Source organism: Aethalodelphis obliquidens, unplaced genomic scaffold (genome assembly GCF_003676395.1).
Source record: "Aethalodelphis obliquidens isolate GAN/ISIS:26980383/991018 unplaced genomic scaffold, ASM367639v1 scaffold73, whole genome shotgun sequence".
Taxonomy (NCBI): Eukaryota; Metazoa; Chordata; class Mammalia; order Artiodactyla; family Delphinidae; genus Aethalodelphis; species Aethalodelphis obliquidens.
Window position 1 is genome coordinate 5009632 of NW_020838017.1, and position 13941 is coordinate 5023572.

Sequence of the window (13941 nt, forward strand, 5' to 3'; positions counted from 1 at the left end):
ATTATACCGATGCAAAACTGAAATTTTAGTTTCTCTTTGCTAAATGACAAAATTTTCTTGGATTATTGATCTGCCTCTTAAGAGGTTATAAAAGGTTTCTATTTACCTTCTGAGAAATCTGCCTAAAAGGCAAAGATCCTGTTTCTTACCAGAATACTTTTCTGTGCTTTACTTTAACTTTACTTTAACTTTATGTCCTTGATGACTTAAAGGAACAAAGTTTTCTCACTTTTGGAAGAGCTAAGGTTCTTAACAATCATGCCATCTCCTATTTTTAAAAATATTTTTGGTCACTTTGATTTCAGATTGATTTTATTTTGTTTTGCATATGCCCAGAAACAACCAAATTTCCTTGTCAATTGCATTGTTTTTGCAATAAACTCTTTTTTTTTAGTTGAAGTGTAGGTGATTTACAACGTTGTGTTAGTTTCAGATGTACAGCAAAGGCATTACACATACACACACACACACACACACACACACACACTCACATATATATACATATATTAATATATTCTTTTTCAGATTATTTTCCCTTATAGGTTATTACAAAATACTGAATATAGTTTCCTGTGCTATACCATAGGTCCTTGTTGGTTATCTAGTTTATAAATAGTAGAGTCATTTTATATATACTGGTTCATATATGTTAATCCCAAACTTGTAATAAACTTTTTTTTTTTTTTTTTTTTGCGGTTTGCGGGCCTCTCACTGTTGTGGCCCCTCCCGTTGCAGAGCACAGGCTCCGGACGCGCAGGCTCAGCGGCCATGGCTCACGGGCCTAGCTGCTCCGGGGCACGTGGGATCCTCCCGGACTGGGGCACGAACCTGTGTCCCCTGCATCGGCAGGCGGACTCTCAACCATTGCGCCACCAGGGAAGCCCTGTAATAAACTTTTATCAGATCTTTCAGTTTTGAAAATTATCTTTAATAAGCTAACCATGGCCATTTTGTTTTTTACCATCTACAGATAGTTTTTTAATTAACGCTGTTGGTTTCCTGAACATGTTTGCCAATCAGCTACAGTCCAGAATGTTTTGACTTTAACAAAGAATGGTCTCAGAGCCACAGGGGAAAGGGCTAAGCCAAGTGCCCTTGAACACAGGCTTCTGATGGTATCGCTTAAACAACTTCGAGACCCTACCGCTGAACTGAGTCAGGATTCCCAGCATTCTATCATGGGTTCCTGAGGCTGCCAAACCAAGACGGAGCAGAAAAAGAATCACGCAGAAAAGTGAACGAGCTAATGAGGGATGGTTTGGAATATTGCTAATACTGTAATATTCTATTCTCTGTATCTAGGGAGCTCCTTTCTCTTTTCCCTTAAACGGTCTCTAACAATTTTGGTGACTACGTTTTTGAAAACTAGAAATGAAACATTTACCTTTTTCTCCCTGTCTGACTCCTCCAAAATTCAGAAACTCCTATGGAATATTCTTATTTTCATGGTAATATAATTAATTGCATCAGTTCAATAAGAATCTCACCTGCTTATTAACAGGATATGATAGAAAACATTGATTATACAATAAAGGCTTTGTCCAGAATGTTATATTTGAGAATGAATTAGATAAGACCAGTCCGTTTTAAGGAACTAGGGTTGACTTTATGGGGGTAGTGCTTACAAAGCTCTCTTGGGAAAAGCAGTGTGGTACGTGGCTTATAGGGTTCCCAGCTTACAAGTGAGTGAGATGAACTCTTGCTGGTGGGCCCAGGAAAGCTGGGCTATCTGAGGGACCTTGAGAAGAGAGGAATACACCCAAATTTATGGGTAATGCAGGTGAAACCTGATGGTTAGTTCTCCGCTTGGCTTCCCAGCCTCAAGAAGATTTTAAAGGTCCATTCTAAGACTCGTTATGAAGACTTCCAGCAAAGCAAACTTTAAAAGGCCTATACATTAAGCACCACTCTTGCTATGCCTGGGTAAATAATCAGGCCATATCTAATGAGATGAGCTTTAGTTTATGATCAAGAATAATCTTTCTAAAAAAAAAAGAATAATCTTCCTTTGAGATTATCTTTGGTCAAAACAGAGGTAACTATGGAGAGAATTTTTGTGTTTCATTGGAAAACTATAGCATACCCTGTGGATTACCAAATTCTGGCCCTGGTCATTGTTTTTGAACTAGTTAAGCCTTTGTAAATTGCAGGTAACTGATAGATATGAGCACCTGTAAATTAGACTAGATCCTATCATCTTGCATGCATTGTCAAACCTTATTAAATTTTCAGTTCCTTCCGAAGCTGCCTACAACCATACAAACTAACATTTTCAATGTTCCTCCCTCCCTGTTGCCTTGGCATCACCAAAAACTAAAATACAACTGCCCAGATTCTTACTGGAACTCTAGGTTGCCTTGCTGCTGGCGTTCCCACCCCCACTCCCACCCCCCGCCAACCCCGCCAGCATCTGAGGAAATACTACAGTTTAAAGCCCTGTTGACTTGATATATACCTTGAAGGACTTATCCCTACAGCAGCCCATGCAAGGGACAGATTTCTCCCTGGAAAAGGCACTCTCTTGGCTACCAAAAAAAGTCTAGTAAAATGCTTAGGTCATGCACGCCCTTATAAGAGAGGTAACCAAGACCATGAACAGCATTGCCAAGCGCACTGACAGCTTGGCTACAACAAACTCAATGAGCAGCGAGCGTTGCATTACCAAAAGATTTCCATCCACCTATCTCCCGGTATCCACTGGACTGGATATCCCCAGGGTCCACCTCCCGGCTCTTTAACTATTTATGTTAATATTTCTCTTTTTCATTCTAGTTATCCCTCTCATAAGGTGCCTGATCAGTAAGACTAAAAAAATGATCTTAGCCGCCATCTCTCCATAGATGGTTCAACTGATTTTGCAAGAACAGCACCAACAAGAGTCCTCGGGAGACTAATTGGCTTCTGCCCACTCCGGAGATTTAGGATCACCTCTGAGCTGTTCAGTGATGAATGATATTTATTCATCTTGAACAAAAGGAGGGACTGACAACGTTGAATTAAAAAAAATTTTAATTGTGGTAAAATACGCACAACATTAAATTTACCATCTTAATTCTTTTTAAGTGTAAGTGCAGTTCAGTAGGGTTCAGTGCATTCACCTTGTGGTGCAACCGATCTCCAGAATGGTTTTCATCTTGCAAAACTGAAACTCTATACCCATTAAACACTAATTCCCCACTCTCCCCTCCCTCAGCCCCTGGCACCACCCCTCTACCTTCTGTTTCTATGAATTTGGCTTCTCTAGATACCTCACATAAGTGGAATCATGCTGTAGTTGTCTTTTTGTGACTGGCTCATTTCACTTCGCATAATGCCCTCAAGATTCATACATGGTGGCTGGTGGGAAGCTGCTACACAGCACAGGGAGGTTAGCTCGATGCTTTGTGACCACCTAGGGCGTGGGATAGGGAGGGTGGGAGGGAGGTTTAAGAGGGAGGGGATATGGGGATATATGTACACACATAGCTGATATATGTACACACATCACTTTGTTGTACAGCAGAAACTAACACAACATTGTAAAGCAATTATACTCCAATAAAGATGTAAAAAAAGAAAAAGGATTCATCCACGTTGCAGCGTGTGTCAGAATTTCCTTCCTTTTTTAAGGCTGAATAATATTCTGTTGAGTACCTATACCACATGTCGTTTATCCATTCATCCATCCATTCATCCATTCATTACCTGAGACCTACGTTCCTAGAAAATAGCAGTCAAGAAACCCCCCTATGCTTTTATGCATCAAAATGGCTTACTGCAAAAAACTACCCTTCAGAAGATAAATAAGTACTGGGGATGTAACGTACAACACGGTAAATATAATTAACATGCTGTATGTTATATATGAAAGTTGTTAAGAGAATAAATCCAAAGAGTTCTCATCATAAGAAAAAACATCTTTTTCTATTTCTTTCATTTTATGTCTACATAAGATGATGTGTGGTCACAAAATTTACTGTGGTAATCATCTCATGATGTACGTAAGTCAAATCATTATGCTGTCAGCCACAAAAAGGAAGGAAAGCGTGCCATTTGCAGAGACGCGGATGGACCTAGAGACTGTCATACAGAGTGAAGTAAGTCAGAAAGAGAAAAACAAATATCATATAATATCTCTTATCTGTGGAATCTATAAAATGGTACAGATGAACTTATTTGCAAAACAGAAATAGAGACACCAATGTAGAGAACAAACGTATGGATACCAAGGGGGGAAAGGGGGGGTGGGATGAACTGGGAGATTGGGATTGACATATATGTACACTACTATGTGTAAAATACATAACTAATGAGAACCTACTGTATAGCACATGGAACTCTACTCAATGCTCTGTGGTGACCTAAATGGGAAGGAAATCCAAAAAAGAGGAGATATATGTATATAATAGCTGATTCACTTTGCTGTATGGCAGTAACTGACACAACATTGTAAAGCAACTATACTCCCATGAAAACTTTTTAAAAATCATTATGCTGTACATCTAAAACTTAATACAGTGCTGTATGTCAATTATATCTCAATAAAATCAGAAGGAAAAAAACATCCTTCGTGTAACTTAGATAAGATTCATGGATACCCCTTTATTTACCTAGGACGAAGCCAGACACAAGCTCCAAGTTCCCCTTCTTTGTCTCATCAATGATTAGCTGAATTGTTTGACCCCCACTGACCAACAGGGACAAAATACCTGTTAATGTGACTTGACCTAACTTTACTCTGGCTTCTTCCTTCCCCATGGGCGCCTGAACTTTGACCCACTTTCAACCTAAGCCAGCCTCAGAATACTGAATAGCCCTTCCTGACCAAACCTGTCTCACGCAACGTTTGAGACTCTTACAGATCTTGGGCTCCCTGTGCTCTCTCTATTGCAACAGTGCCCCCCGCCCCATTGCAATAGTCTTTTCAAATAATGGCTCTCCATACCTTCATCTACATTTGTTTTTATTTGACTGTAAGAAAGTGCTGAGAGGTGCACCTCTAGTTGTAAACATTAAGGACCATGGGGTATGGTCCAACACTTAAGCAAGCAATCATTTCTTAGTCCCATTTTACAGGTAAGGAGATGGAGGTATAAAAAGGCTAAGAGACTTGCTGACTCACAGCACCAAGGGCAGAGTTGGGAATCCAGGTGTTATCTCTCATCTCAGAGAAAACAGTGCTCTTTTCAGCACAAACACGCCCAATCCTGGTCAATGTTTAGGGTGGGTCTGGGCAAATTTTTGAAAAACTTTGGCAAAAAACGTTCTCCAGTGTTCAAAGAAAGGGAAATTGGATCCAAGAGTGAAAAAAATAAATAGAATACCCAGAGCTTCAGGGAACTTCTTCTAATTTGTGGAAATGAATGAAGACCAACCAGATGAGAACAAGCAAAGGCTATCGATTCAAAGCTTTTTGCTCTAGCAAAGGAGTCGACCACCATCACCTGCATTGGACAAAAACTCAAAAGCAGGCAGAAGAGTGTGAAAGTTTTCTATTGGAACAAAAGGGGAAAGGCTTCGGGTATGCCCTGACTGGAGGCTGTTAGCACGCGGAAGCAATAGACAGGCCGGCTAGACGCGGGGGCTCCTGTGTGACTGGTTGGGGGGACATATTGGCTTTCTCCTGTCTGTCCTAAATTAGAAGTGGGTGCAAATATTAGCAAAGCTGTCAATTATTAATCAAGTCCTGGATGTTTGGGACCAGTTGCCACAGGGGTTATGATCTGGCTTCCTGGACTGGTTACTGTTGCTGGTTACTGTAGCAACTGGTTACTGGTTACTGTAGCAACTGGTTACTGTTGCTACTACTGGTTACAGTAGCCTGGCTTCCTGGGCGGATTGCAGCAAGCTGTGGGCCAGGGTTACATTTTTATTTATATCCTGGACACTGTGTATTCGGTCTTCCAAGTCTCTACAGGGACCCTGCATTAAGAAGAGGCTTTCAGACATCTGACTAGCCCCACAGATGACTCCACACTCAGGCCAGGGATGCTGGCAAAACGCTTTCTGCTTCCCGTCTGTAGGAGGGAAAGTATGTAGCAGCTAAGCGTGCCTCAACTACAATCCCCCCATAACCCTCTTTTTTCACCAACAGGTGAAAATCAGGGCCTGGGCATCACCTCCAGCTTCCCGGGACTCTCAGGCTATCCAAACTGAGGCCTTCTTGCTTGCCTTCTTTTCCTTAGGGGGTTCATAGAATCTCAGAAAATCTAAAGGACTTTCGCTATCTCCTCACGCGGCCCTTATCTTTAACTGATGGAGACAGGATCCCAGAGATTCCGGTGTCTGGGTTCTAGTCTAATGTCCACTGAGCCCCCTGTGAGGAAGGCAGAAGGGATCTGACATCCTTGAGGGGCTCATCCAAGTGGGAGAGACAAGTAAATAGATGAACACGCTCAGTTATTTCCCCAAACCTACCAGGGGTTGTCCTGGCTCTGAGCTTGCAAATGCCATCCCTTCTGTCTAGACAGCCTTTCCTCGCCCTAGTTCCTCACTGTGAATTTCTTCCCATCTGTGAGTTTCTTCCCATCTGTGTTTCTAGTTTCCCCACACTCCGGGCTGGAGTCCTCTCAGAGTGCCGGGTGTTCATCTGTCTGGGATGCTCATGCCGTTCTGCTCCAAGGTTTTTGCCTCTTTTCCCCAAAGGGCCCTAAGATCCTGAAGACCACACCTCTCGATCCGGGTTTCCATCGTCTGTCTCATCCCTAACACAAAGCAGCACTCAAATACTCAGAGGTGTGCATGGAGCACAAGGGCAACCAGGTGGGAAGACTGAATGATGGAGGAGGTGAGGCCAGGGTCAAGTCTGAAAGGAGAAGTAGGAATTTGCCAAGGAGTCAACAGGAAAGGCGTTCCAAGCAGAGCTATTAACAGGAGCAGAAGTATGGGAGGACGAGGAATGGATATGGGTGGGATGAGAACAGCATGGAGCCTGCATTGCTGGAGAATAAAGAACAAGGCAGGGACTTCCCTGGTGGCCCAGTGGCTACGGCTCCAAGCTCCCAACGCAGGGGGCCCGGGTTCGATCCCTAGTCAGGGATTGCAACTAGGAGTTTGCATGCCGCAACTGAAGGATCCTGCATGCTACAACGAAGATCCGGCGCAGCCAAATAATTAAATAAATATTTTTAAAAAAAACACCAAAAAAAACAAGGCAGAAGTGGCCAGAGACAAGATTGAGACTGAACAGGGATACATAAATTTTTTTTTTTTTTAGCTGTACGCGGGCCTCTCACTGTCGTGGCCTCTCCCACTGCGGAGCACAGGCTCCGGACGCGCAGGCTCAGCGGCCATGGCTCACGGGCCCAGCTGCTCCGCGGCATGTGGGATCCTCCCGGGCCGGGGCACGAACCCGTGTCCCCTGCATCGGCAGGTGGACTCTCAACTACTGCGCCACCAGGGAAGCCCCACAAAATTTTAATGTTCTGTTTCCTCACTTACTAGCAGTTTAACTCCAATCAAGTTATTTAACCTCTCTACGCAGTAGTTTCCTCATCTGTCAACTGAAGATCAGAACAGTCATCCTCACATAAAGCTGTGGCAAGGATTACGTGAGTTAACACGCATGGAACATTTAGAAGAGCACACAGTAGGAACGATGGAAGTGCTTGCTGTTCTTACTATGCTGAAGACTTCATTCTACAGGCAAGATGGGGCTAATGCTTCTATTCTAATCAGGAGCAAGATGTGGTTGGTGGAACAGGACCTGAGGCCAGAACAGAGAAAGTATTTCCTACAAGGGTCCAATGAACGATAAGGACGAACTGACCTGGGGCAGGAGTGCAGAGGATGAGCAGGATTCGGCAGCATTTAGCCGGTAAAACTGGCCAGACTTACTGCCTGCTGAGAACTGGCGGGGGGGGGGGGGGGGGGGGGGGGGGGGGGGGGGGGGGAGAGACTGCAAGAAGCCCAGGACAGCGCCAGATCTGTGGTTTAGGCAATTTGAGTGGGTAAGATACAGAAGGACAAGGAGTTTGTGAGCGCTTCCTATGTGCCAGGCACGCAGCTAGATGCTGGATGCCAAGAGATGCTGAGGAACTGGTCCAGGGCCAGAGCAAGCAAGTGACCAAAGAAGACTTGAGGGACTTCCTTGGTGGCGCAGTGGTTAAGAATCCGCCTGCCGATGCAGGGGATCCCACATGCCGCGGAGCAGCAGAACCCATGCGCCACAACTACTGAGCCTGCGAGCCACAACTACTGAGCCCACGGGCCACAACTGCTGAGCCTGTGCTCTAGAGCCCACGAGCCACAACTACTGAGCCCACGCACCTAGAGCCCGTGCTCTGCAACAAGAGAAGCCACCACAATGAGAAGCCCGTGCACCGCAACGAAGAGTAGCCCCCGCTTGCCGCAACTACAGAAAGCCCCGCGTGCAGCAACGAAGACGCAATGCAGCCATAAATAAATAAATAAATAAACTTGAAAAAAAAACCCAAATAAGACTTGAAACTCTGTCACCTGACGCCCGGTTTATGCATTTTTCAACACACTCCACTCCAATCCGAGAACTGGGTCCTTTCCAGGGATAAGATTTCTGCCTCACATCACAGCTCTTAACCCTGAAGAACCAGCAAGGAAAATTCAGGCACTGGGGGAGATGAGAGGGGCTACTCTTGAACTGCTAGGTCTTTCCACACCAAATATATATATATATATATATATATATATATATATATATGTATAAAATAAAAGTGTACCTCAAGCCACCTCCCCTTGGCAAATCCTTTTATTCCATTCATTTTGATGCAATCCATGTTATACAAACTTAAATACTTTGCCTCTAACATCCATTCTTATTGCAGGAGGCAGACCTCTCACATTTATTTCTCAAATTTCGAAAAGGGCTGTAGTTTAAAAAATGCCAGTGATTATAAGAAATGAAAAAAAACACCCTATGGGATTATGTATGCAAGCTGTTTCTCAAGTATTTTTCCCCAACTTCAACTCAAGAAGCTGGTTTGGTTTTTTCCCCCGACCAGGGATAGAACCCAGGCCCCCGGCCGTGGAAGCGCAAAGTCCTAACCACTGGAACGCCAGGGAGTTCCCTGTGTTTTTGTTACGAAGCAGAACCTGGCTTGATAAATGTGTGTTGAATGAAGGTGTCCGTGAAGCAAGTAAGAAAAGTCAGCGAATCCTCAATCGATAAGATTCAAGAAGCAACACTCTCTTCTCACAAGCCCACGGCCCGTTCCAGCACTCTCAGAGCAGCAGAAGGAAGCATACATCCAAGTCCGGGCTCTGAACATCCCTCGACAATACTGTTAACATCAGATAGAGCCTGCTGGTGTTTTCGCTTAGTGGAAGGCACAGGATGTTTGCCAGAGGGGGACTGGCTTCTGGCAGGAAGGTTCATTCAAGTGAAGGTAATTGGCAACCAGGAACTAAAGGACTGCCCTTCAGTCCTTGACAGATATCAGGAAATTAACTTCCTGTCCTTAATCAGCCCACTGTTTGTTAAAGAGATGAGAATGGCTTGGGCATGGTAGGGGGCAGTGGAGAGGAAGTGATAGAGAACAGTCATCAAAAGCTGTTGCCTAGTGTCTCTGCCCCGACCGGCTCAACTCTGGCTCAGTTTCAATTTCTGGGCAAGTTTGGGGAAACTTGTGTGGCTGATACAGGCATGGACCTCGGAGGTAAAGAGTTCTGTTCAGTTTTCCGGTCGGACAGGCAAGTCATTGTAACTGAGCAGGACCTCCCCCCCATCATGTCCTCCACCTGCCTTTTGTCTATAGAAAAACTTTAGTCAAAGAATAAATTTAATCAGAGAAGTGAAAAAATGCAGAAAGAAAGGAAAACAGTCAAGCAAGACAAAATAAAAACAGTTCAGCCATTAAGCAAAGCCAAGGACCTTTAGTTCCTCCTCAAGGGTTATAGATAATATTCCGAGCCACATCCTTTGAGCTGTTTTGCAGATACTGAAAGCCCCGCCGGGTGGAAGAAGTTAACTGATGCTGCCCACGAGCACTTAGACCCCAAACCGGTTGGAACCAGGTTGATAATGCTGACTCCCGATTACCTCACCACCAACCAATCAGAAGAATGTCCACGAGCTGATCACGCATCCCATAATCCCCTTCCTCGCCCTGTCTTTAACAACCTTTCCCTGAAACCTTTCGGGAGTTTGGGTCTTTTAAGTACTAGCTGCCCCGGACTCCTTGCTTGGTGCCTGAAATAAACCCTGCACTTTCCTTTACCACAAGCCGGTGTCAGTAGACGAGCTTTGCTGTACACGGTGAGTGGACCCAAGTTTGGTTCGGTAACATTATCACATTTTCCAGGTGGGAAGTTCATAAGGATTAAGCACATAAGTAATTCTTAAGACACTCCAAAGGAGACTAAACAAAACTCAGAAAAAATCAGTAAGGTAATCTTACATATTTGGATGCGTCTTTCACACACCACTACCAGCAAGAAAAGTCAGTCAATTTTGAAGACTGCAACTGTCTTTTTTTTTAATTGCATTTTCAGAAAGTAAACATTAAAAAAGAAAAAGAAAAACTTAGAGGTATGAGAAACTAAGGTGGCATCTATCATTAGAACTTAATATTATGACAATGCTGGAATGGTAAACCCAGGGAATGCAGAAATGTATAATAATAGTGCTTGTATATTGAGGGTTTAACTTGTCCTAAGTTCTAGGTTCCTGTCCTAAGAGCTTTATCTGTACTGTAGGAACATACTTATTCCCCACAACTCTATGAGGAAGATGAGAAGACAGACTCTGAGTGGTTACGCAATTTGTCCAAGGATCTGAGTTTCAGAGCCAATATCTAAAATCAGGCACTCAAGTCCCAAGGCCCAGTCTCTCTCCTATGCTTTCAAAATATACATGGGTAGCTACAACAAAAGCATATATTTTTTTAGTTTTTTAATTTGGCCACGCCACGCAGCTTGTGGGATCTTAGTTCCCTGACAAGGGACTGAAACTACACCCTCCATAGTGAAAGCCTGGAATCCTAACCACTGGACTGCCAGGGAATTCCCTAAAAGCATATGTTTTGATGCAATGAAAAAAAGTTGGGGGAGCCACACCTCATATCAGCTGATCAGAGAGGTCAATCGGATGAGCGCTAGCACCCTCTTTATTTTTTTTTATTAATTAAAAAAAATTATTTATTGGCTACCTTGGGTCTTTGTTGCTGCATGCGGGCTTTCTCTAGTTGTGGCGAGCAGGGGCTACTCTTCACTGTGGTGCACTTCTCACTGCAGTGGCTTCTCTTGCCACACAGCACAGGTTCTAGGTGTACAGGCTCAGTAGTTGTGGCTCATGGGCTCTAGAGCACAGGCTCAGTAGTTGTGGTGCACAGGCTCAGTTGCTCTGCAGCATGTGGGATCTTCCCGGACCAGGGCTCGAACCCATGTCCCCTGCATTGGCAGGCGGATTCTTAACCACTGCGCCACCAGGGGAGTCCATGGCACCCTCTTTAGATACAGACTGAACTTTCCTTCAGAGACATAGATAGGCCGATCCAGCTTATAGAGAATTCCATTTATCACGCAAAAACAAACAAACAAACATGCAACTCAGGGTATGGGTTCATGGATATTTCATTTCAAACCTGGCTCAGAGTCTGAAATGTGGGTATTTCCCACCTAACCTTTGGAGGGGCTCTGAATGCATAAAAAAAAGCCAATAACATGAATAAGCTGCACTTTATCTAAATGGTAATAAAACTTACTTAACAATTGAGGATCTTAATGCCAATTTAAGGCATTTGCTTTCCTAAAACACAGTAAGTAACATTGAAGAGCACTTGGTTTTTAATTGCTTTACAAATAAAATCATTCCTTTTCCCCTTTAAGCTGCTACAATTGCCATCTGGTAAATCAGCTCTGGAGAGCTGAGCCGAACTAGTCTCTGAAGTATTTTCTTTAGGACCAAGGAAACCAAGGATCCGAAACCAAACTTTTCCAGATGAGGGAACGGAATTTGAAGACAGGGTTCTTCAGATGAGGAAGGTGGCTGGGAATCTGGGGACCGGAAGAATCTAATCAAACTTTTGCTGGTTCCATGGCTCACAATGTCCCTGTCCCAAACTCTCACCCAGTCAAATGAACAAATTCTACCCTTGGGGGGAAGCTAGGAGGAGAGTAGAGAATTTAAGAGCTTTCCTCCAGACAACTTTTTTTTTTTTTTTTTTGCGTTACGCGGGCCTCTCACTGTTGTGGCCTCTCCCGTTGCGGAGCATAGGCTCCGGAGGCACAGGCTCAGCCGCTCCGCGGCATGTGGGATCTTCCCGGACCGGGGCACGAACCCGTGTCCCCTGCATCGGCAGGCGGACTCTCAACCACTGCGCCACGAGGGAAGCCCCAGCCAACATTTCTTTACATTTAGTTTTATTAAACCATTCGCATTCACAGCCAACACGAAATATGTGATTATCCCTTTAAGAGAAGAAGCTGAGAGTATCAGAAATGCGCTGTCCACACCCATGTAGCCATTGAATTTTTTAAAAATTACTATTCTTAAGTACTGACCTAGGGTTAGTGAGACAAGCCAGGTGGAAGCTGCACCCAAGGTCTGAAATTGGTCCAGCCGGACATTAAGACACTTCAGAGCTGGACCCTTGGAGGACTGACCCCTTACTCTGCATCCCACCTTGATTTATGCCCAATTGTGCTACCCGACCTGGGGTTATATACATGTTATATAACCTAAAAGGCTAATACAATGAGCGATGAACACTCCCCACAGGGAAAGTCCAGCAATTTAAAAAGCACCCCCAGCGACTTCCCTGGTGGTGCAGTGGTTAAGAATCCGCTTACCAATGCAGGGGACACGGGTTCAAGCCCTGGTCCGGGAAGATCACACATGCCGTGGAGCCACTGAGCCTGTGCGCCACAACTACTGAGCCCACGTGCCAGAACTACTGAAGCCCGTGCACCTAGAGCCCGTGCTCTGCAACAAGAGAAGCCACCACAGTGAGAAGCCTGTGCACCGCAACGAAGAATAGGCCCCGCCTGCCGCAGCTAGAGAAAGCCCGTGCAAAGCTACGAAGACCCAACACAGCCAAAAATAAATAAATAAATAAATTCAAAAAAAGAAAGTGTGAATTAAAATAAAAAGAAATAAAATGAACTCTTCTTGGATTTCTTAAAAAATAAAATAAAAACATCCCCAAGTTGAACCTCAGAGTCCCACAAAGAGACTGAAAAGCCAAAGTGATTTTCTTTCCCTAATCTCGTTGTTAGCTCATGTATACTAATGGAAGCCTCACTCAATACTCAGTTAAGTATAGACTATTTTTTCAGAAACCTCGTTACTGATTACCTTCTTCAGGACTCCCAAGCTGTATGAATTCACCCCAAGCCTCTTGTGGTCCCAAAGTTCCATAAGGCCAACCCAAAACTTAGTGACAGTGACATCACGTCTCAACTCAAAAATGAGAACCCCATGGGACACCTGCAAGCAGCGGCCTTTCCCAAGCAAAAGGGAAGCCCCACCATGCCAGCCAGCCCCGCCATCTGCAGAAATGTAGATATGAGAACAAAATGGAAAAAAGGAGAGGACATTCTCTTGTGATGAACTTCACCCGGTTATCAGTCACTCCAAGCCATTTGCCCAGAGTCCACAACTCCCAAACCCAGATACACGTGCTCATTTCAGAGCAACTTATCCCCAGGTTTCTCAGGTTGGAGGGTGGTGTACAGAACGCTCCCGCTTTCCTGCAAAAATTAGAATCTTCTATGGCGGCATCTCTCTCACTTTCCCAAGACTCCCTTCTCCCTTTCCATCCTTAAAAATCTCTTGATCACCTCCCTTCCATTTCTGAAAAATTTACTAAGAAAATCTTAAACATACAAGTGTAGAGAACAGTATAACAAACTCTCAGGCGTCTATCACCGAATTTAGGGCATCGACATGCTCCCCATCCTGTTCTCCTATTTCCTCTATACCTACATCCACCTGCCTACCACCTGCCCCCTCAGTGAACCTTTTCAAAGAGAACCCACAATACCATA